Source organism: Rhipicephalus sanguineus, chromosome 4 (genome assembly GCF_013339695.2).
Source record: "Rhipicephalus sanguineus isolate Rsan-2018 chromosome 4, BIME_Rsan_1.4, whole genome shotgun sequence".
NCBI classification, from domain to species: Eukaryota; Metazoa; Arthropoda; class Arachnida; order Ixodida; family Ixodidae; genus Rhipicephalus; species Rhipicephalus sanguineus.
Window position 1 is genome coordinate 210,364,231 of NC_051179.1, and position 20,765 is coordinate 210,384,995.

General features: G+C 44.0%; 1 long non-coding RNA gene across 4 annotated transcripts in view; it reads left to right on the plus strand.

The window, feature by feature from the left end:
- The window catches only part of LOC125758186 (uncharacterized), a 73,058-nt gene extending 61,446 nt beyond the window's left edge, over nt 1–11,612 (plus strand). Inside the window, exons 1-4 of one of the 4 annotated variants that reach the window (XR_007415943.1) lie at nt 6,307–6,379; nt 7,229–7,350; nt 9,061–9,200; nt 11,518–11,612. This is a non-coding gene — a long non-coding RNA (uncharacterized LOC125758186). Of the gene's footprint in view, nt 1–6,306; nt 6,380–7,228; nt 7,351–9,060; nt 9,201–11,517 lie in introns of those variants that run through there. The other 3 variants (XR_007415947.1, XR_007415944.1, XR_007415945.1) reach the window with 3 other exon arrangements.
- Nucleotides 11,613–20,765: the final 9,153 nt, after the last annotated feature.

A 20,765-nucleotide genomic window follows, 5' to 3' on the forward strand; every position in this document is an offset into this window, starting at 1 on the left:
GCTTCATTCAACGAAGCTGATGAGGCAGTGATATCTTCGCTCCCCCCTGCGATGGGAGGGGGAGGGTTCTTGTTTGACAAGGGGCATTGTCCCTCCTGGTTCCCCTCTGGAATGCCAATGCGGTCGTTACCCTCCTGATCCACCGTGACTTGCTCGCTGGAATCTGCCTCGGCGTTAAAATGGCCGACTGGAGGAGGACGAGCCAAGATGGCAGCAGCGTCTTTCTCGACTGTGGAGGGAATGGCGCCCGTGGAGTTGAAGGGGCCGGGGCTGGATGGCAGTTCGGGCGCCTGGTTTGTGGAACCTGGCCACAACAGTGGCGGGTCGTTTGTACCTGCGTGGCTGAGCAAGACTCTTGCGAACCTTGCGAGGACGGCGGCGAGGTGACAGCGATTTTTTGGCGTCATCTTGCCGGAGGAGGTTGTTTGCCTCCCGAAGAAGAAGTTCAAACGCTCGAGAGCGCCTAGAGCTACAGCTCATGGTGATTTCCGACAGGGAGCTTGGCGGAAAGTTGTCGTCCATCACAAGGAGTGTCGAGGGACAGGGAGGGAATCGGCTGGTGGGGCGTAATAAAAAATCATGATATAAAAAAAGGCCCATCAAAAAAAAAGTTAGGCGGACCTACATCGCCCTACTTAATCCCCTATGAGGGCTGGACCCGGGAGAGCAGAATAGATAAGTAAATAAAATGATAGAGGAGGGGGTAAGGAGATCATAACTGTGGATGAAAAATTAAACAAAAAGTAAAAGGAGAAAATGAAAAACTGAGGAGCTAGAAAAACGCGTGCGAGCGGGGAACGCCTAGGCAAGGGAGGTTAACGTTCAGCGCAACGCCCCCTTTTTCCCTCTTATCCTTGATCGAGTCCAACAAACAGAACAGGCTTCCCAATGGATGCAATGACGCGCTTGTCAAAGTGTATATATATATATATATATATATATATATATATATATATGAGCACTAACAGAAAATACTGCCAAGGAAAGTATAGGGGATGTTTTTACTAGTAAATGTAAGGTAAATGTGAAGAAAGAAAATGGGACGAAAAGATAGCTTGCCGCGGGCAGGGACCGAACCTGCGACCTTCGAATAACGCGTCCGATGCTCTACCAACTGAGCTACCGCGGCGGCCATCCCCCCGTCCACTTTATAGGGTATATATGTACATTTAAACGTGGGAGCGTCAGTCAGCGCCGCCAGTAGCCATGACGGCGAGTGTGGAACCACCTTTTTTTGCCAGTTGGCGTCACGTAGCACGTGAACTTATTACGAGCTGGAAGCTGACCAATAATCCCTCGCATACTACCTGAAAGCATCAAGTCTGCCAGAACGAGACCCTCGCTATGAATGAAGGAAAGAAGTGTTATTTTCAAGGGCTCGTTTTCTTTGTTATACACAATATAATGAGCACTAACAGACAATAATGCCAAGGAAAGCATAGGGGATGTTTTTCCTAGTAAATGTGAGGTAAATGTGAAGAAAAAAAATTGGACGAAAAGATAGCTTGCCGCGGGCAGGGACCGAACCTGCGACCTTCGAATAACGCGTCCGATGCTCTAACAACTGAGCTACCGCGGCGGCCATCCCCCCGTCCACTTTATAATATGTACATTTAAACGTGGGAGCGTCAGTCAGCGCCGCCAGTAGTCCATGACGGCGAGTGTGGAACACCCTTTTTTGCCTGTTGGCGTCACGTAGCACGTGAAATTATTACGAACTAGCAGCTGACCAATAATCCCTCGCATAGTACCTGAAAGCATCAAGTCTGCCAGAACGAGACCCTCGCTATGAATGAAGGAAAGGAGTGCTATTTTCAAGGGCTCGTTTTCTTTGTTATACACAATATTAATGAGCACTAACAGACAATAATGCCAAGGAAAGTATAGGGGATATTTTTACTAGTAAATGTAAGGTAAATGTGAAGAAAGAAAAGTGGACGAAAAGATAGCTTGCCGCGGGTAGGGACCGAACCTGCGACCTTCGAATAACGCGTCTGATGCTCTACCAACTGAGCTACCGCGGCGGCCACCCCCCCGTCCACTTTATAGGGTATATATGTACATTTAAACGTGGGAGCGTCAGTCAGCGCCGCCAGTAGCCATGACGGCGAGTGTGGAACCACCTTTTTTTGCCTGTTGGCGTCACGTAGCACGTGAACTTATTACGAGCTGGAAGCTGACCAATAATCCCTCGCATACTACCTGAAAGCATCAAGTCTGCCAGAACGAGACCCTCGCTATGAATGAAGGAAAGAAGTGTTATTTTCAAGGGCTCGTTTTCTTTGTTATACACAATATAATGAGCACTAACAGACAATAATGCCAAGGAAAGTATAGGGGATATTTTTACTAGTAAATGTAAGGTAAATGTGAAGAAAGAAAAGTGGCCGAAAAGATAGCTTGCCGCGGGTAGGGACCGAACCTGCGACCTTTGAATAACGCGTCTGATGCTCTACCAACTGAGCTACCGCGGCGGCCACCCCCCCCCGTCCACTTTATAGGGTATATATGTACATTTAAACGTGGGAGCGTCAGTCAGCGCCGCCAGTAGCCATGACGGCGAGTGTGGAACACCCTTTTTTTGCCTGTTGGCGTCACGTAGCACGTGAACTTATTACGACCTGGCAGCTGACCAATATTCCCTCGCATACTACACTGCAAAAACTGTCCTTGAGATTCCTTCAGATCCACGAACAAGATCTACGTAGAACTTACAGATGGCTCACATTATATGGAAATAGGGAGTACATGTTCGTAACTGCCAACGGACATATTGCTTTATTTTTATTTAGGGAGAGAGTGTTCTAGAGTCCTAAAGAAAAAGAAAGTCCTAAAATTCCTATAGTCGAAAAGTCTTAAAGTTGACTGCGCTGTGAAGTTATTTTCCAACCAAAGACCGTCACGTGGATACTTTTCTTGCGATAGCAATTATATCGGCACTCTCGACGGGTTTTTGTCGTCGCCGTCATGTTCAGTATAAAGTCCAAATTGATAACATCCCACCGCGTATCGTAGGTTCTACCCGTGAGCAAAGCTCGCGAGCAGCGGCGACGATAGCGGCTGATGCAGAGATCAAACGAGCTGGCCTATCTGCGTCACTCGGAGGGCGCATGCGATAACATCCCCCCGCGTGTTAGACCTGCCGTCGATGCTGCTCAAGCAGAAACGAAACGCCCCGCCCGTCTTGAATGAGCATGGAGGGATGCGAGGGGGGGGGGGGTGCTTGAGCAGCAACTGCGAACTTTGATCCTAAAAGCGCGTTCACGATCACTTGCGCGCTCGCTATCTCGAAGGCATCAGCAAACGGCTCGTATACTCTTTTACGCGCGCTCTCAACGCGAAGAGACTGCGAAAAGCGCACCTCTGCCTGGAGCGGCCGTATTCTCTTACACCAACGTTTTGTATAGTTACGTGAGATCGGATCCAAAAGAGTTAGCTGCCAGCGTTCCTTCGTATAACATTACAATTTGTTGCCTTCGCATTCATTGCATCGCGCTTGCGGTGAAACTGTGATCTTTTTTTCTTCAGACACGATGCGTTTACAGAAGGCCTGGGGAGCGTGCAACTACCACTGTTCTCTATGTGAGCGGTTTAAATCGTTAACCTTTTTTTCAGGTCAACCGAGAATGATTAAATTCGTTGTTTTGTGCGTGTTACCCTCGCGAGCAACGAGGGTAGGCAATATTTTGTTGCCGTCCTGACATACTGGCAGACTGTCTGCGTCTGTTTGCCGCGAAGTAGGCATGTGCGAATATTCGAGCACTAGGAATGTTCGAAGGAATATTATAGTATTCGAATTCGCTTCGACACGAATTTAAAGTTCCGAAATTTCAAAGTATTCATAATGAACGAATAGGCGTATATTGGACGGCATGTAACACACCTGTGAAGGTGGTTTCACTGCAGCCTAAAAGTGCAATGCCGTGAAAGCACCTAACCAACAAAATTGCGCAAAGCCGCGAAGCCCCACTTCAAGGTTAAATTAACATATTACTCCGACATAGATTAATCATTTTCAGGGGCGTAACCAGAAATCTTTTTCGCGGGGGGGGCTCAACCATACTTTATGTATGTTCGTGCGTGTGTTTGTATGTGTGCGTGAATATATGCGCAAGCAAAATGGAAAAATTTCGAGGGGGGGGGGTTGAAACCCCCAACCCTCCTCTTGGCTACGCCCCTGACATTTTTTAAGTTTAAAAGCTTCTTATACGGGCTTATATGTTATAATATGTTATATGTATAGTAATTTTTGAAGTGTGACGTATTTTATCAGTTATAACTTGCATCTTACTGAAATTGAAATTCTGCTGCTATTTGATGCTACTAAACGCTACTAAACGTAGCATTTAGTAGCGTAGCGCTTAGTTTAGTAGCGTTTACTTGCAGCAAAAAGAATGACAGTCGCACATGCCTCGTTCCAATTAAAAAAAAAAACGCTGTGCAGGTTAGTTGGGCCTCTACAATATTTATGCTAATTTTTTTTTATATAATGTGTGATACATACTATTCGAACTATTCGATTCAAAATTATTCGACGTAATCACTGTTCGCTTCGAACCTAAAATTTGCTTTTCGGACATCCCTGCCGCGAAGGCTTCTGTGTGGCGTTCCACGGTGCCTAATAGACAAGGACACAAGTGTAGTGGAGCAGATGCACGACCGAGTATGCGCCTGTGAAGGAGGACGAGAAACTACCCGCGTTCTGATTGCGCGAGAGCCTGTGCCGCCGTTTGCCAGCCTTGCACTGTGTGTCAGCGTACGATCCCCTTTCGTCGCGACTTGATTACACCAATAAACCTTATCACACAAGGAACATGCGGCGCTGCTTCGTATTGGTGAAAAGCGTCCCTTTATGAAAGCCTCCTTTCGGGACTGTGGCACGGGAGTACAAACCGGTTCGCTGTAGCGGCGGCGGCCTGCGAATCAGCTTCTCTGCAGTGCACGATTGCTAGCGGCGTTTCGAAAACAGATGAGCAACTCCGCCACATAAGAGTAACATTTACAGTAACTCTAGGGTGCAGTAAAGCTTTAGGGTGCAGGCGCTCGCAACGACCCGTAGCGTCCGCCGCTACGGTCGTCGAAAATTAAAGGGGGGCGGGGGTAAGGGCACCGGTACCCTGTTCCTCTAAGATCCGACCCTGGATATTTTCGTGGTTGTTGCAATTTCATTCCGAGCTGCGTCTTGAGAGGTTCGTGCATGCTCGCGTGCGACTGCAAATCTTTCTAGCCTCTCCAACGCAACATGCCTAAAAAGAAAAAGACAACCTGTTCCATGACGTTATGCCAAAGAACTCGTGCAATGAAAAGGCGTCGATGCTCATTCAGAACTTCTACGGATCCAGTATGCCTGCAAGAGTGGGCGTGAAACATCAAGAGAGGTCCCTCATGTGTACATAAATTTCATTTGACTGTTCGCTGATTCTTACTTTTAATTAATTATTTTTCTTTTTTATATGCACCTATCTTTTCCTTTCACTGTTTACTCACATTCTGCGCGAAAATATCTGTCTTTGCGTCTCATTCACTGTTCATTTTATTTTTGTTCTTGATGTAACCGCTATAATTGTCAATGAATATTTCAATCATTGTACTCAAACATTACTGCGTGAAAAAGAAAGTTAATCAACTAGAACGGAAACCCCGAATCTCCTACATGTTTGTTCTCTACGCCAGCATGTGCCGTTCAGAAGAAGCTAACCTGCCCGCATAGTCGCCAGAGTTTTCTTTTCTTCGTTTTACAATTTATCAGCGCCATGTGTGGCCTACACAACGAGCTTATACCGCAACTACAAAGCTTGGTTTCAACGGGAAACTCCACAGAGCGTAGGCTCACACGCCAGAAAGCACGCCAGCGAGCGGCAGCGCCGTCTGCACGCTGGATCGCGCAATCTTTCCACCCGGCAGGCGCGCTCACGACACTAAGGAGACCTTCCTAGCCCGTATAGTTCTACGTTCGTGTGATCGTCGTGCCGAGTTCTGTTTGTGCGGTCGACTTTTAACGCGCTGCCTCGCATTGTATGTTGTGGTTACTGACGTAAGCGCAACTACACGCGGTACCAGGCAAATAGTCACCAGATGCCGACCGTGCGACTTCAATCTCTGGGACTGCTTTGTTCGGTGTGACCGACGGACGCGATTCATAGTTTTGAAGAACACCTTCTTCGAGGTGTTCCTTGAAGAAGGTGTTCCTTTTTCAAGGAACACCTTGAAGAAGGAACACCTTGCCGCAATCCTTTGTCGACGACGCCTTCTGTGGCCCTGGAAAATGCCTTGACGCTCGGAGACGGCCGGTAGCTCGGCGATTCTTCGCTTGGCGCACCATTGAAAACCGGCGGTCATCCAGCAGTGTACGCTGCCAGCGTATTTTTTATTGCCAGAGGTAAGTGAACGTTGCGCTTCGTACATTGTGAGTTATTGTTATTGTGGTACGCCTTGTCGCCGAAGAAAATCGCATAACGTGTTGGTAGTGTATGCGGTTGTAGTTGTGAGGATTGTGCTCGCGCATGACATTTGTCAAGAACGTAGTTGGTAGGGTTATAAAGTTTTGGTAATTAGCTCACTTGCACGCACTCCTCTACGCTAATATTTGCTGAAAGGAGACAACATTTTTGTCAGGCTCACCATTGTCATGCGTTTTATGCATGTCTCTTGACAAATTACTTGGAGTAACGCCGTGAAACCGAAGCTTCAACATCCATTTCGTTCGCACGAGCTCTGAAGGAATAATCATCAGCCACCGTGTGAATCGTGAATCGGTACAGTGGGAGAAATAAAGTGTATTTAGGGATGTTTTCTTTAGGCGTGCATTTTATTTGTCATTAAGTAACGTGACACTCAAAAGCGTTTAGGTTAGCATTCTTGGACATTGCTTATCATCTTTCAAGCAATAGATAACATAGATTTGCTAAAAATGCAATTTCTGCAGCATGACATTGTATCTTGTTCAGTTGGTTTGCCCCATTTTTATCCTTTATGCACGTTGACCTAATTTGACAAGCCGTACTTTCAGCTGAATTTTCAATTGCTTTTAGCACTATATGTGCGTCCGTGTATTGAAGTCCCACCTCTCATCGCATAATAATAGCTTGTGAAGAACAACGCTTGTCTTGAACTAGCCATTTATCAGAGCTCTTCCTCCGTCCTCAAAGGGCAAGGTGCTGCTGGCACACCTGGTTCGGCTTTTCTTAACCTTTTTTTTAATGCTGAAGTTTTTTGCAACGTACTGCAGGTAGCAAACAGCAGTGCCACAACAAACAGTGGAGTGCTGACCATGCAGTCCAGAAGGTGGCTGAGGCAAGTATGCTATAGGAGGTGCTTATTCAGGCAGAAGCATCTGTAGCCAACGTAAAGGTAATGTAGAAAGTTCCATTTAATGAAGAAGAATCTTGTTTTGAGCTAGTCATGTCGAAGGGAAACAATGAGCGCTAGATAATTGAGATGAAAATGCAGAGTAACAATGTTATGTATGCCAGCAACCAACTTAAGTTTATTCATGCAAAAGGGTTATTTCCAACTGGTTCATTTGGGGGAAGAGCCCACAGTTTCCACGAATGGGCATACCTGGTAGCCGTTGCACATCCTGTTACTGTGTTCTCGCACTCATTATTATGTGCCACTTAGTCTTGTGACGTTCCACCAAGGTGAAATTACTTCACATAAACAGCAGCGAGAAGGCTCTTGCTAGCCAGTTCAATTAAGACAGCGTTACCGTAGCTTTTAGTTCCAGTAAACCAGCTAAGCTGTATAGAAGAGCGTACTCCATGTTTGTGACCATGGAAAGTGCATTTTGCCTGGGAACATGGCTTAGTTTTGCAAAGGAAAATGTTGCCTTTCTGTAAAACGTGGTACTGGGAAATGGCATTGTGCCAAAAATATTAAGGTTTATGACTTCTTGCAGCATGCATTGTTGTACAGGGATGTTAGCGTTTTCATAAATGCAATGCATGGTGCCTGAAGAATATAGCGGCCCACTTTAAAATTTATAACTTCATGATTTCAGTATCTGGGACAGACTTTACTGTATACGTTTTGTTTCTGGAAAGCTTCAACCTATCTTGCAATTCTTCAAGGCCAATACTGAATTTGCTGTGTACATTTGGCTGCACATTCTCATCACTTATGCTAAACAACAGGCTTGAGTGATGTGTGGAATTCTTGTCAATCAATTTTATTGATTACCTCGGACGATCTATTCTGCTTCCCACAGTTATTGGGTGCTTTGTGTGCATGTGCTATGCATGCTGTAAATGAAAACAGGGAATGCAGCTGGCAGCATCAACGAGTACAATGCCCATAGGCTATTATGAGGTGCGAAATGTTGCCACTTCTATAATTTACATTATGTGTGCATGGTACAGCTGATTGTGTAATTTAGCACTTTCCAGCTACTTACGCAGTTGGAGCAGATGTCGATCATGTTTACTGTGGTATGGCACGGCCACCAAGTTCGTGCATTCTGCATACCAGGAAACCTGACACGAAGCAACGTATTGCTGTGATGGCAGCTAAGTGAGAACGAATGAGTTTGTCTTCTCTGTACATTTGTCAATACCATTGCACAGGCTTGTTAAGTGCATTCAAGCGGCTTTAGCAATGCACTTGCAGCTACAGAGCCAGCTAAGGCAGCCAATTTCATCATCAGAGTTCACTCTTCAAATCCCACTTTCCATAAAGGGCATTCATTGTTTTGCGATAGCTTAAGGTCAAAACTTGCTCAATTAAACACTTCTTGGTGTCTGACATTACATGAATTATGATAATTGTTATATCTCATGTGAAATATGCGATTGTTTTTTTTTCATATTCTTACTTTGCATACACACTTTACGACTGCACCCTCCCCAACCGAATCTTTACTAGTGCTACATTCTGTTATGGGTGAAAACAATTATTGAACTAAAAACCAGGTCAAGGAAAGGAGTATGATGCCCTGTAATGTAGGAGGATGCCGCTATTGCAGTGTTTAGTCTAGAGCTGAATTTAATGAGAAAGGGCAGCAATGTAGGTCATCTGTCGATATTTGCAGACCATAATTGTGTTGTGGTCATTTTGTTATCGCAGGAAGCATCTTCAAAAAGCAGTGCTACAAGGATGTGAGCAGCAGTTTCCCTTCAACGAACGGGTCAAATTCATGGAAGCCACGTGCCTGCTGCTTCTGGCCTACACAAACATGCAGCCACCATAGTAAAGTTCTTGCAAAGGTGTGAGACATCCCTATGCTGCATCGATTGAGCATGTTAATTGCCTGTTTTTTATAGCTTATAGTAATATGTCTACAAGTGTACTTCCTTCTAGTGTATATTTACATTCTCTTAAAGGGCCAGTCAGCAGGCTCCGACTTCTTGTTTTTACACCTTCCAAACAAGCTCGCTAATTCGTACAGAGGGCCGCAGGAATCACATTGTGCGAATGTCAGACACTCCACTTCTAAATACAATTACCGCACCTCCTCTTCAGCGCTTGACCAGTCCTCTTTGCTAGCAAAGTGGTGTAATGTTGCCTATGAGCAACATTAAGTAACGCTGACTGTTGAATAGTCCTCTGCAATACGAAACGGCATTTTGTCTTTGTGATGATGCAGTATCTGTGGTTGTCACAAGTGTTGCGAATTGGTTTATCTCGCCAGTGCTTTGACTGTGCTTCCTCACCGCATCGCTCTGGCACAGTGGCACACCGAGGAAGCCCCTCTTCAGGATGGTCAGGCTGAGCGAGAAACTGAAACCAGCTGGAATGTTTGTTCTTATTATTACACCACTTAATCAAAAAATTCATGTGACAACATGTTCACGTTGTACAAGCGTGCAGTTGTCACAAATTTTCGACTCCGGGGTTGTTTAGGGGCCCTTTAGCCTTAAATTATGAATGGTAAATTCACACGTGATGTGGTGTTCTTGCTTTATTTTTTGCAATGCTGATTTTTAAAATAGCTTGTCAGCTTCTGTGAGTGGTAATTTATACATTTATCATACAAAACATCCTGCTATATTCAACAAGTGTTATTATAGATTTTTCATGGCACCAGAGCCACCTGCTTTTTGCCGTGTGGCAGCTACATGGAAGTTCATTGCTATGCTGCTTTGTTTAACTGACATCTTTTCAATCAATGCATTTCACAGTCCAGGGTGTTTGGTGTATTTGCATCTTGATGTGTTTAATATCATACAAGTGATGGATTTTTTTCTGTCTTCTAGTGTTTACTTTGCAGCTATTTAACTGTTGTTTTCAGGGGCATATCTAGACAGGAACATCAATTCTGCTAAGCCTTGGTTCGAAAAGAGATGATGAACAGGAGTTCCTTAGGTGCATGCCCTGAGCACCAGCCCTTTGGATTACAGAAATATCTAAACTGCATAATGTCTGCAGCTCCTTGCTTAATTGCATGTCTTTCTTCAACCTACAGCTCTTTGCATAATCCTTAACATTAACCTACATTACCAAGTGAACATCCCCCGCTGCAATACAGTGGTTATAATGGTCAGCTGCTGATCTGAACTGTGCGGGTTCGATCCTTGATGGAGTGGTTGCACTTTCGGTGGAGGTGCAAATCCTAGAGGTTCCTGTGCTTTTAATTTCACGTTTACATACAGAACCCCATTGTTATTATTACATCAGCAAGTGGACAGAGTGGTAATTCTAGATTGTATACATATTTAGTAAACAGACAGCTGAGCTGGTTGGTAGGTATTCATGTTAAAAAGGCAGGGCATGCAAACATGGACACAAGAGAGAAACCAAGACACCACTAACGCCAACTGGAAAGGTGGACAGTGGCACAAAATAAAGTAGACACAGAAACTTATCTGTGCATGCCCAGGCATGAGGCGATACCTATCAATCTGGCACGCGCGATAGTCTACGTGAGAGATAACTGCTCAAGCATTTGATTTCTTCTTTATGCTAGTTAATCGACGGTTGGCTCTCTTGTGCACTGCCATTATCGATATGCCTGGCCTCGACAATTGGACGCATTTCTTCATTCATGTGCTTGTACAAAACTGCATTCATCGAATTTTGGCGTGCATTTACGCTCTCGACAATGTAAAGGTAGATTAGGTGATGAGCCTCCAGTTAGTGAACTCAGCGTTTTACGTGTCTTGACTCTCTTGTGTCCATGTTTGCATGCCCCATCTTTTTAACATGTATTCATATAGTGCGTAATAGAAATAGGTTATCTAGTGAGTTATTTGGAAAGTAAGTTTAGGGCGAACACCAATATAGCAGTGAAAATAAATTTAAGCGATGAATGCATCGGGCTGGATTAGGAAACGATATAATGGCGAAATATAGCCGCTTGCTCTTTGCTTATAATTGTTTCAGTTTCTTGTCTCGTATGCTTTGACAATGACCAGGTGTCGTGTTGGATGCTACTAATTGGTTATGAGCTATACATAGACAAAGCAGCGGCTGTTTGGATGCTTTCTAAACAGCTACCTTATGGGGAGAGAAAAGTTAATTTGGGTTATGTGAGGCATGCTAAAAAAAGTCGACTTGTTTCTGATGTTTTTGTTTTCCTGGCAGACATTCTACACGAACTTGCCCAAAGGCGGAAGGAAGGCACGCACAGATGGACGCACAGAAATCATAGGGCTGCCGTAGAAGCTGTGAATGAGCATTGACCTGTGAGTATGTGTCTTAAACAATTTGCTGAAGCCTTTTATTTTGGCTGAACATTCTTAACGGTGCTTTGTATTCCCTGATTTGTAGTGCAATATTGTTACACCTTTGCTTTCACAACAGAGCTCTTTAGTCTGGTACAAGGCCCAAAAAGTTCGACCTAGATGACCAAATTGCGGCAGCCAGTTGTTCCCACAATTAATGCATTAGTGTAAAAAAACGCAATAGACGGAGCACAAGAAAAAGGAAGACACAAACAGTGCTGTGCTCGTGTGCTCAGTCTTCTGCACTGCTTTGTTTACGCTCTGTCATACCAACACACACAAGCATCCATTTTAGCTTATGTAGTAGTCCAGCTCATACACTTGGTAACGTTCTCCAACGGCAGGATTACCGGATATCTGGCTTGTGAAGTCAATCTAAAGTGCATGCCTGTTCGTGTAGACTTGTGTGCATCCACCATTGAGATGGAAATGCAGCTGTGTTTTAATATTTTAGCCAGTATAGCTCGTGAATGGAATTTGGAGCTGTGACAGCAACAATTTTACAGGGGGCGAGTTACTAAATTATTGTAGACTTGTGTGCATCCACCATTGAGATGGAAATTCAGCTGCGTTTTAATATTTTAGCCAGTATAGCTCGTGAATGGAATTTGGAGCTGTGGCAGCAACACTTTTAGAGGGGGCGAGTTACTAAATTATTGTGTATTTCTCGATGTTTGCATGTTATAAAAACATAGCTGGTTAAAATTAGTCCAGATTTTACGCTATTTCTTAACATATGACCTTCCGTACTGTTCGAAGGCATTGAACCATATGAAATGCTTTGTGCCTTTGTGTGTGTGCCGAAGGTTAGGAGTCATTATACTAGAGATAGATAAAAATATGTCAGAGGTTAAAGTAAATTTTTCGCAATCAAGAGCAGGGTTTTGAAGTAATTTAGCAATACAAGCAGATTAGTGCTTCATTTTAGTGTCTGACAGTGCACAGTTTTATTTTAGTACCTATTTGGGTCATTTCACGCCAGTGTGCCAGGTCGTTTATTGACCATTTCCAATATTTTGTAAAACTGGTGCTGTTATGTTTCAGTGTGGGAAGTAGTCATTCAAGTGTTATTTTCGGGGAAAGAATTGCATGACGCAGCAAAGACCTTTCAAACTTCGCATGCAGAAATGAAGCTGTGTCAGGCAAATTAATTGACACATGGTTATTGCGTCGAGCTCTTACTACAAAACATTTGTTTCTTTAACATAGTAACCAATCTTTCATGACTTTGATAGTCGAATTTATTTTTATTTCAATTTATGCTATTTGCAGTCATGAGGAAACATTGCAAAATGCACCATTTTTAAGTATATTGTAAAAAAGACTGAATATTTCATGTGAAATATGTTCAAAGTATGCGTTCAGTGCATATACCAAGGGTTGAAAATGCTGCTGGCAAAAAGAAGCAAAAATGTCTTCAAAATTGGCACTTGGAAGAAGTAGTGTTTGAACCCATATTGCGGGCTCTCTTTCACTGTGTAGCAATCCCAGCTAAAATGTGGCCTACACATCATAGTGTGCTTTCCTCGTGCGATAATTTAGACAAAGCTTTTAAGGTGTAATATTATCTTCAAGCGAAAAATAATTTTTTCAAATGAAAAATAACAAGGCTGTGGGAAGTTTCTTGGAGCTTTGCCTTCACTGCACAGCACATCATTGTTCTTGCATGGTATTTCAGACAGAAGTATTGCTTAAATCTGCAACATTTAGACTTGCACTATATGAGCACAGGGGCACCCGCGTGAATCTTGTGCCAATGTGCTGTGCAGCGAAGGTCAAGGAACGAGACTCTGTGCAGGCTAGGGATTATTCACTTCAGTAAATTTTTCCTTGCTTACAGCCAAGCAGTATATATTTTTTTAATGGAATATAAATTGCCAGCAAAGTATACCACACAATAATGTCTTGGCGACATTTCTGTTTGGAATGCTACATAGCAAAAGCTAAGCTGCAATATGGGTCAAAAGCTATTTTTCCGACTGTTACAGTTTGGGTGGAACGTTTCTGATTATTTTGTTTTCATAGTAGTTTTATGACAAAGTGGATATCCATTTACTTATTTATTTATTACTTGACAATACTGCTGACACCAGTAAGCAGTATTGCAAAGTGGGCTACAGTGATAAGTTACACATAAAATGATCTTGCTAAGCAAAAACAGGAGCATATCATATACAAAACACAAGATAAACCAAGAACATCTATACAACCGTCTTAAGGAAAATGATAAGGTAACAGCACAAAATACAAAGGCATTGAACTTTAGAAATCAACCTTCGGTATTCCATACGAAAGAATTAGTCTTTCTCTTCATAAATGTTAACATTAGAACTTCAGCATTTTGCAGTGTTTCCTTATGGCTGAAAAAATGTAACTTGAAATGCAAATTAGTAAACTATTTTAGCCATGAAACACTGTCATCTTCAGATTAAGGAAAAATATTCTGCATTAAAACGGGAACAAACAGCGCTGGACACGGGACGAAGAAAGAACAATAGACGAGGGTGCTGTCGCCTTCGTCTACCTTTTTTTTCCGTCCCGTGCCCAGCGCTGTTTGTTCCCGTTGTAATCATGTACTAAGCAGCCCAGTTAGGTGCTCTCCTGAAATATTTTGCTCTAATTGCTCAAAGCAATAACTTTGTATAAGTTATCTTGCATGACGCAGTTTCACATCTGTAGATGGATGGATGCTATGTGTGTTCCCTTTAAAGCGAAGCATTGACATGCAAGTGGCCAAGCTCAATTTTTGAATTGGCTTAATGCCTTTCCTACCTGAATTAAATTTCTTTCCTTAAAAAAACTTATAATAGGTAGCTTATTTTTCGGCATTGTACATAAAGACCCTGCAAGTTTGTTTTTGGCTGTTCTCGCTGCTTTTCCACTACCAATCCTCCATCTGTCTTTTACTGATTTCTCTTGTGGATGTGTTCATCTTTATCAAGCTTTCTCTAAGCCTAGGGCTTCATGAGAGCTAGTTCCCAACACGCACATGGGTGGACATTTTTACATTTATTTAAAAGGTGGTCCGTCATTTCCATGTCTCTCTAACAACCAGAGCATGTGACGCCTACTTACTGGATCTCACTTTATGACTGCATACTCTAAGACAAGATTAACTCGCTTCAGACATTGCACTAGCTTATCATATGCTTCCCTCCTTACTTCGTCCTTATTCTTGCGATAGTTACTCAGAGCTTTTCATTTTTAGTATTTGCTATCCATTAAATCATCTCCACCTCTCTGACATTGCACCTAACGCTTATCGTGCATAAAGTTTAATGCATGCTCTCAGCATCACGAAATTTCGTCCTGGAAATTATCACTTGACTACAGGTATGATCTTTTTAGCAGCATCATCTTTTTCAACAGCAAAGGAGTTCGTTAAAAAACCACCTTTTATACTTCAAATGGGGATGACTAATTCCATACCTCGTTTATTAAAGTTAACCTCTTTCGATTTCCTTACGCTTGTTCTTTGTGTTGGGCTTGCCTCATGGTTTGCGGTCTTTATGAATCTGGTATATTTAAAGAGTTGAATAGCCGGTCACCTGCTTATGACACTGCAGCATAAGTATTGCACCCACTATCATTGCCATAGTAGCATTTGGTACAGTAGAGGTTTGTAATGAATGTAACGAGATGTACAGCTCATGAAATAATCGTTGAACAACAAATGTTGTTGGAGCTAGTGATTCAACCAGAGGACTCCTCTTTAGAGGGGCAACGAATTGCATCAAGGTTGCTGCAACAACTTAGACACATCAATTTGTTGAAACATTGGCTCCAACAACACGATTTGTTCAATGGTTTAACATTCATTCAAGCCGCCATGTTCGGCTCAACTTTTGTCGCGTTAATATGTACAGGATATACAACTGTCATGTTGTTTGCTGATAGAATTCAAGAGCTATTGACAGCAAGCCTTGCTTCTCAATTTAATTCTCATCCTTTACGTTTACGCTTTAATCTTTGTCATCTTGAGCCTTATTATATGTGCACTGCAGCAGTAGCCCTTCGCATTGGTCTACAATTTGCCTCGCCTTGTGCGAGCTGATTCCATTTTACACATGCGCAATTCTTCATTTCTTCACCCACATAACTCTCAGCCTTCTCGGCAGCATTAAGTACAAAAATTGTAACTGTTAAGACTTTTGCTTCAACATCATGACAATAATTGAATAGAATTGGTAATGCACGTAAATAAATACTGTGGCAGTTAGAATGTAGTGTGTTTAACCCTGAATTCTTGTGTACTATAGCAATAAGTCTTCGTGAAATCATGCTGCTTGTTCTTCATATGATCAGAACGAGTCCAGAAATATCTGCAAAATACAGTTTCTGCTTTTTTGATTTCTGAAACAGTGATGCTAAGGGAGGCCATGTGCACATGCACCATGGCAATGTTTAAATGTGTATAAATTCTGAACATTGCTGTTGCTCTAGGTCTTTTCTTTCACTTCCTTTTCAGACGTACAGAAAGGAGCGAAGTGGAGCTGTCCATGGGCCGTGCACACAATTTCATAAGCAGGCTTGCAGCGCCTTTGACAATTATGTTCCTAAATACATCTGCCAAAGTGGCATTTAAAGAAGCATGTAGTAGTGTACTTCACTGTTTATTTGGCATGAAGCAGCAGGTATGCTTCCGTCATCAGCAAGTTCACACAGTACAGTGCATCTACACATGGCATGCTACCCCCACATCTACCAGCTCGGGATGTGTAGCTTGATTGCATATGTCGCACCAACAAGGCCAAAGATCCACCCTTGATTGTAAAATGTTTACTTTGACTTAACACAACAATTATTAACAAAATGACATGAAAGTTTTGCCACCTATGCAGGCGACATTCTCAGTATACGCTGCCAAATATAAGCGGAGTTTGACCAGTCTATTAGTCGCACATTTCCTTGTAAACATCTCGTAGAGGGCCGCTGTTGTTGTTGCAAGCCAATGCGCCGTGATGAATGAACCATGATTCCAAGATTTTTCTTTTCCTCCGACCTTTGTACACGAGGTAGCATCGTCGAATTGATTAGGTCAAAGTTATGCCTTGTCATTCAGCAGCGTTCAACAAGCTCCGTTTTAGAACATGTTGCATGGGTGGTTTTCGCAACATCCTCTTTGTGTTCTTTAACCTTCGATTACCTTCTTCAACCCATTTCGCCTATGCAAGTTGTGTCGCAATCCCCACATTGTACTTCGTAGATGATCCCGCTCTAATCTTCGGCGGTGTTTCTGTATACCTTGTCCTTAGGACATGTGTTCACAAAGCCCAAAGACCGCACACTTGCGGATGATTAGAGCAGGGTACTCTACAGTGTACGTTGTGGGGTTCACAACACCACTTACATCGGCGAATTGGGCAGGAAAATGCCAAAGACGTTCAAAGAACACAAAGTGGGAATGTTGCTAAAGCCACCCATGGAGCGCATTTTAAGACATCTTGTTGAATACTGCTAGACGACAGGTTATAGCTTCGACCTTAACAATGCGACGATGCTGGCTCAGGAACGAAGGTGGAGGAAAACTATTGGAATTATGGTTCATGCGTCATGAAGCATCTGCTTGAAACAACAACCACAGACCGTACCGAACGTGTACGTGGACGTATGTGGCTAGTGCACTGGTCGACCTCCGCTCACTTGTTGCCAGCGTATACCGAGACTGCCACCTGCATAGGTGGCAAAGCTTCTATGGGATTTTATGGTGCAGTTGTGGTACAAAACCATTATTTTGCATTAAGGCAAATGGGCCGTATTATATTGGACAGTACGGGCAGACCATTCTTTAGTATCTTAACGTAGGAGGTACTTAAGAAGACCTTCTTTGAAGGAAATTGTTTTATTCTGGTCACGGAACAGTGTTCTCATTCAAACAAAGTGACGGAGTGCTTTGTTTTATCTGTGGTAACGAAAGCACTTCGTAAGAAGACTCCTTTTTAGAGAAATCGTTTAATTCGGATCGCGGAAAAGTGCTCGGCACCGCTATACCTTCAGCTTTGTCCGTGTTTAGGGGCCAGATTTTTTGCAGTGTACCTGAAAGCATCAAGTCTGCCAGAACGAGACCCTCGCTATGAATGAAGGAAAGAAGTGTTATTTTCAAGGGCTCGTTTTCTTTGTTATACACAATATTAATGAGCACTAACAGACAATGATGCCAAGGAAAGTATAGGGGATGTTTTTACTAGTAAATGTAAGGTAAATGTGAAGAGCTATCTTTTCGTCCACTTTTATTTCTGCTCCACCGACGCAATTACAACGGCGACGGCCGCCAGTGGCTACTAGTAATACCCCGCAGTCTGCGTTTTGACATATGCGAGTCGTTCCACTCTGATCCGCAGTGTGCACACCCTGGGGTATCGAAAACCTACCACCGCATTCGCCAACGTTACTTTTGGCGAGGGATGTACCGCTACGTGGAGAAGTTCGTTCGCTCCTGCATCGATTGCCAGCGCCGCAAAACTTCAACGCACCTGTCGCCAGCAGGTCTGCAACCTCTACCTTGCCCTGACCGACCGTTTGGGCGCGTTGGCATCGATTTATATGGGCCACTTCCCCTGACGTCCGCTGGTAACCGCTGGGCCATCTTCGCTGTAGACCACCTCACGCGATACGCTGAAACTGCTGCCCTCCCTGCGGCTACAGCGAGCGATGTGGACTCCTTCCTGCTCCACCGATTCATGCTGCGTCACGGTCCACCCCAGGAGCTGCTCAGTGATCGAGGCCGTGTCTTCTTGTCGGAAGTCGTCGAAGCCATTCTCAAAGAGTGCAACGTTGTTCACCGCAAAACTACTGCTTACCACCCGCAGACGAATGGCCTCACCGAACGCTTCAACCGCACGCTAGGCGACATGCTCTCGATGTACGTCGCCGCCGACCACACGAATTGGGATGTCATTCTGCCCTTCGTCACGTACGCCTACAATACCGCTCCTCAGAGCACTACTGGTTTCTCACCATTTTTCTTCTTGTATGGCAGGCACCCGTCGCACACCATTGACACAATCCTTCCCTACAAGCCGGATCGATCTGAATGTGCGCCTATTTCTGCCACAGCCAGACTTGCTGAGGAGTGTCGCGAGCTCTCCAAGACCTTTACTACGAATAGCCAAGAACGGCAGAAAAGTATTCGCGGTGACACCACCAGTTCTGCGTCCACGTTCCTTCCTGGAGCGCTCGTATGGCTCTCGGTCCCTACCACTGCACCTGGCCTCTCTTCCAAACTACTGCCCAAATACGAAGGCCCCTACCGTGTCGTCGAACGCACATCCCCGGTGAACTACCTCATCGAACCCACCGACCCATCTTTGGACATGCGCCGTCGAGGGCGCGACATTGTCAACGTGGCGCGCCTGAAGCTCTACCATGACCCGCTCATAGTGACAAGTTGCTAGGTCGCCAGGCGGCTCCCTTCTCGTAGCCGGGGAAATTGTAGCGAAGCATTCCTATATACTCAGGAATGGGTCGTCCTGTCGAGCGCCTTCCAGTGGGTCGTTCTCTTCTCTGAGAGCACGCCCCTCGTGCAGAGAGTCGGCCCCGCTTTGACTGTCGCTGCCGTGCGCCGTCGCTGAGTGCCCGTTAATAAACGTCTTGACAATTTATATACATATATGTATATATATGTATATATATATATATACATATATATATATATATATATATATATATATATATATATATATATATATATATATATATGTGTGTGTGTGTGTGTGTGTGTGTGTGTGTTAATGGAATAATATACACCACTCGGTTAACACAAAGCGCAAACAACTTCTCGTGTTGGATCATGACGCACAGCACCTCAATGAATCGGGGCGAACGCCGATGTGAATGTGGTTTTTCCTGCGCCCCGAAAACTTCATAGCCTGCGGAAGCAAACTTCTCACGGCTACATTAAAACAGGTGCGTCCCAGATGCGTAGTTTACAAAGAAATAAATATTACAGTTTCGGCGATCTAAAACTCCTTAATGTGATTACATCGTCTTCTACCGTCCTCCGGCATTCCCCGAACCTTTGTACCGTCGCTATGTTTTCTGCACCGCAGACACAGTAGAAACGAGATGCCCCGTCGTACACTTGCATTTTCGTAGCTTGATCTGCAGTTATTTATTTTTAATTATTTGAGTACCTTCAGGGCCCGACGGCGTTACAGAAGAGAGTGGGTACAATATATACAAAATGAAGAGAACAACAAGAAAAAAAAACGCTGCTAAGAGTATACACTGCCTCCAACAGCAGCCTTAAAAGCAGTGACATTGGTCAGTTGGGCAATGGAGGTGAGCAGGTGGTTCCAATCAGTTGAGGTAATGGGAATAAAAGAACCGCGAACAAACTTGGTACGTGAAAAATAAATGTGTACATTGTGCGGGTACACAGAAAGTACACATTCATCAGTCTCTACAGTAACCGCGACCTTTCGGCACAGGGCGATGCATTCAACACACTCCGCTATATAATCAAGAACCATTCTAGCATCTGTTTAATGCCGGCAAGGTCAGAGCGCGATCAAAACTGCGCATCGCGCTGTTCGTGTTTCTTTCAATCCCCGTACACTTCGCAATAGTGTTTTGGTTTTAACACTTAAAACACCGTAATTTAGCGTAGCTCTGTCACTTCTAAAAAATGCATGCTTCCCGGTTTTCCTTGGTCTTGGTAAAATTCGGCATTAATTTGTAAAATCCTTAGACCAAGCAAATTCAGTGTCAAAGCGGGAGCCGGCGGATGGAAACACACAAAGTGCAGAACGAGTAAATGATCTGGAGAAGGTGCCTGAAATCGATTTGCCGACGTTTCATGTGGGTTAGCTGTTGGCGTCGCAACGTCAACAGCTAAACCACATAACACGTCGGCTGGCCTGTCTCAGGCAACCTCTCCTAATCTTTAATCTATCTGCACATAGAGTAAGCAAAGCATACCCGTTTCCTATTTGAAGCCCTGGGGTTAGCATGAATTTCTAAGAGTGCGTAAGGGCAGGGAATTTAATTTCTTCATCGCTTTATATTACCGTATTTACTCGAATCTAGGCCGGCCCCGATTCTAAGACGACCCGCTAAATTCGCAAGGCAAGAAAAAAAAACTTAGTCATTGTACTCGAATCTATACTC